At 36.6% G+C, this 4,556-nt stretch overlaps 1 pseudogene; it reads right to left on the bottom strand.

Annotated features, from left to right (window-relative positions):
• Positions 1–3,837: 3,837 nt before the first annotated feature.
• On the bottom strand, positions 3,838–3,943 carry LOC122211326 (annotated as a pseudogene).
• Positions 3,944–4,556: the final 613 nt, after the last annotated feature.

Here is a 4,556-nt window from a genome sequence, read left to right as displayed (position 1 = left end):
CATCCTGCCAGTTATAATCACCACCCTCCGTGATGTGGATATATCTGAAGCCAATGGCCTTTATATGGTATTGTGTAATTGATAACTAAACACACAGTTTTATCCTCTCACCATCACTCTCAAGAACTCATGTGGGACATTTGTGCTTTCTATTCCTGCAACTTTAGCCTTCGTGGGAATAGAGGTCCTGAAATACTGGAAGTGGGTGCGAGGTGGAAATGGCAGCTAATGCTTCCATCACGGATACAGTAAGTGTTCTGCTAAACTTAAAGCTATGACCATGTGGTCATTCTGATTTTTTTATGCCAGAAAACAAGCAGTCAATGAAAGGAGCTATCATAATTGGCTCTGATTTTCACAAAGAACTAGAATTCTGCTAAATAATAGGAGCAAGGACAATATATGGAATTCTAAGGCTTATTGGGTTCCTCTTGGTGTTCCCATTTCTAAAATATATAAGGAACACTACAAATGAATAAGATAACAAAAAAATGTGCAAAAGGTTAGAATAGACTATTCACAAAAGAGGATATCCAAATGGCCAACATATATCATGAAAAATCATGATTTCCTCTGTTAGTCATCAAAGAAGTGCAAATTACACCACAATGTGATGCCAATACACACCCACCAGAATGACTAAAAGGAAACAAAACAAAATAAAACAAAACAGAAAAAACCAAATGTTGACAGGATGTCAAAACCAAAACCCTCATATGCTGCTGGTGGGGGTGTAAACTGGTATACTACTGTGGAAAAATGTTCGGCAGGATCTAAATGTGTGCATGTATTCACTAAAAGATGTGCACTGGAATGTTCATAAAAGCATTATGTGAAATAAGCCCAAATCTAAAACTATCCCGACCCCATTGACAATAGAATAGATAAGTAATTATTGTATATTCACATAGCCGATTGTAGCAATAAGAATGAAAAATCGACAGAGGTGCCTGAGTGGCTCAGTCGGTTGAGCTTCTGACTCCAGCTCAGGTCATGATCTTGCAGTTCGGGAGTTCAAGCCCTGCATTGGGCTCTGTGCTGACAGCTCGGAGCCTGGAGCCTGCTTTGCATTCTGTGTCTCCCTCTCTCTCTGCCCCTCCCCCACTCACGCTGTGTCTCTCTCACTCTCAAAAATAAACAAACATTAAAAAAATTTTAAAGAATGAAAAATGGACAATTACTTGCAAAAATATAAATAAACCAAATAAACATAATGCTGAATGAAAGAAGTCAAGCAGAAGAATACATGGTGTGATTTCATGTACATAAAGTATAATAGGCAAAGACCATCTAGGATGTAGAAATCACAATAGTGTTCTCCTTCCGGGGAAGAAGGTTGTAGATAACTACAAATAAACAAAGCTTCTGGGGTTCTGTTGATACCCTGTTTTTTTGATAGGATTATGGGTTATGGTTGTGCTCAATTGATGAAAATTCACTGATCTGTATACTACTTTCACTTTTCTCCTATATATATTTTAATGAAAAGTTTAAAGAAAGAGAAAAATTGTAACCTTATTTGTTGTTAGAGTCAAGGACATCTAGGTTAAACGTTTAAAAGATTAGAACAATCTATAGATAAAACACTAAATTATTAATAATAGCTGTGTATGGTGCTAGGAACGATTTTTCTTCCTCCTGTTTGTCTGCATTTAATGAGCAAATATGGCTTCAACATAGAAACTATTTTAAGCTGAAACTGCTTTTTTCATAATGTTAAATTAAATCTATTTATCATTTTTTAGTCATGAGAACATAGACTAGCATTACGATACTTTTTAATATGTTGGACGTGCCTCTAATCTTCAGAGCCATGTCACTGGTATTGTTAGTACCAATCAAACTGTGAATAAAAAAAGAAAAAAAGAGAGAGATGGCCTGCCTCTTTTGTCTTGCTCACTGGGCATGTTGGAACATTTGTGATAGCTGAAGTCAAGATGCCTGGACTACATTCTTAACATCCTCTCTCTCTTCTTCCACCATATTAAGACAGTTCATCTTTAGTACACTTCTAATCGTGCACAATATGTTCTAATCCTTCCCATCTGCTTGTTCTCCTCTCCCACTCATCATTTCCACGGCCTCTTTTGAAGTCTAAAAAGAATAGTTACCTCCTTAAGGAAATACCTTTCCAAAAAACAGGTTGAATACATTAAATACCTTGTTTAGAATTCACAGTAGGCAAGAGGCCTAGACAATGTCCATCAACACATTTCTCTCTTAATTTCCACAGTATTTAGTATTCCAATTAACATGGAATCTTGTATATTGAGTGCAACTCTCAATTTGGAGCTCCAACATGCTTACTGCTCCACCTCTGTTTCACTGATTATCAATTCAATAAAGATAATAATATAATAACTAATAATATAATAATATAAAATGAAAATAGAGCAACCCTAGGCAGCAGAGGATGAAGTTACTGAATATGCATTAATTAGGATAGCATTTGTGATCAATCATTATATTCATCAAGGTCTAATAAAAACAGAATACCTTGTAAGTGTTTAAAAGAGAGATTTGTGGGTGCCTGGGTGGCTCAGTCACTTAAGCGCCTGACTTTTGATCTCCGCTCAGGTCATAATCTCACAGTTGGTAAGATCAAGTCCTCAGGTTGGGCTCTGTGCTGACAGCCGGGATCCTGCTTGGGATTCTCTCTCTCCCTCTTTCTCTCTGCCCCTCCCCTGCTTACACACATGCTCTCTCTCTCTCTTTCTCTCTCAATAAGTAAATAAATAAACTTTAAGAAAAAATTAAAATGAAATAAAAAAGATATTTTATTACAGTAAAATAGATGCATAGATGATATAAGAACCTATGGGGTCATTAACCCAGAAATAAGCCATTAGGAAGCCATTGCCACTCCTGGATGAGAAGGTGTGGTTTAGCTTAAACCCGGAAACCAGGGTCACATTATATAAGTCAGAATCAATGACTTGTCCAGCAGGAGCTGGAGCCATGAAAGGATATTTGCTGTTGGCAGAGATGCTGCCCAAGGAAGAGACAGCTGATTTTAGAATAAATGTGTCAAAATACAATCACCATCCCTAAACACACAGTAGCAGAAAGTAGAATGGAGAGACTGACCTAGTTTCATCCTACCCTGAATTTTCACCCTTCCCTGATCATCAAAAAAACAAAACAGGGGCATCTGAGTGGCTCAATCAGTTACACATCCGACTCTTGATTTCAGCTCAGGTCATGATCTCACAGTTCGTGAGATAGAGCCCCACATTGACTCTGCACTGACAGCACGGAGCTTGCTTAGGAGTTTCTCTGTGCCTCCCCCACCCCCACTCCCCACATGCTCATGTGTTCTTTCTCTCTCTCTCTCTCTCAAAATAAATAAATAAACATTAAAAAAACACAAAAGATGAGCCATTAGATTCAGGACTGATCTCAGCCCTTAAATTTTGACATTTGCTAATAAAATAACCAGCAATCCCTATTCCTGGTATATGAGAGATGAATAAAAAATTTCTTGAATCAACAAATCACCTAATTTGTACTATTCCGAGAGTGGAAAAGAAACCATAATTGAAACATGTAATTTTGCCCATTTTATCCTATTTGAAGTAGCATTTAGAATAGACAGAAACTACATATAACTATATGTATATATAATATGAATAAGTATCTATCTATCTATTTATCTGTCTACATCAATCCAGGCCAATATTTACGGGGAAAGATGTTTAACAGTGTTTTCTCTGGTCCCCTGATGAACTTCTTTCAGAGATAATTTTCCAAATCTTCTCATATTCTTTCACATCAATTTAACCATGGTTAAATGTCCTGGAATAAATGTCCTAGTAACCTAGTAATTCATGTTAACTTTTTGTTTTTGCTTTTTAAGTAAACTTTTTTATTTTAGAATAGATTTCAATTAAACTGATAAGAACAGATACTACACTTGATCTTAGCCAAAAGGCCGAGAAGCGATAGAATAGATTTCAATTTACAGAAATATTGTGAAGATAGTATCAAGACTTCCCACACTCCCCATTGCCAATTTTCCCTTTATTAACATCTTTTCATTAGTAAAGTACATTTATCACAATGTTCAACTGATGTGGATACATTATCAACTAAAGTCCACACTTTATTCCAATTTTCTTATTTATTTTATTTTATTTTATTTTATTTTATTTGAGAGAGAGAGAGCACAGCACAGCAGGCTGTGTGCTGTCAGTGCAAAGCCCAAAACAGGGCTTGACCCATGAACCATGAGATCATGACCAGAACAGAAACCAAGAGTCCGATGCTTAACCGACCGAGCCACCCAAGTATTCCCTTAGTTTTTACCTAACATACTGTTAGTGTTCTAGGATCTCATCCAGGATACCAAATTACATTTAGTTGCCAGGTCTCCCTACGCTAGTCTTAGCTATGATAGTTTGTCAGACTTTTTTTGTTTTTTGATGCCTTTAACAGTTTTGAGGAGCACTGGTCGTGTATTTTGTAAACTGTCCTTCAATTACGATTTGTCCAATAATTTCTCCAGGATTAGATTAGGATTTAGGATTTGAGAGGAAGATCAAGAGGTAAAATGACAT

The sequence above is a fragment of the Panthera leo genome, chromosome F2, assembly GCF_018350215.1.
Source record: "Panthera leo isolate Ple1 chromosome F2, P.leo_Ple1_pat1.1, whole genome shotgun sequence".
In the NCBI taxonomy this organism is placed as follows: Eukaryota; Metazoa; Chordata; class Mammalia; order Carnivora; family Felidae; genus Panthera; species Panthera leo.
The sequence above is the reverse complement of the archived record's forward strand: the minus strand, read 5'-3'. Positions and strand labels throughout refer to the sequence as shown.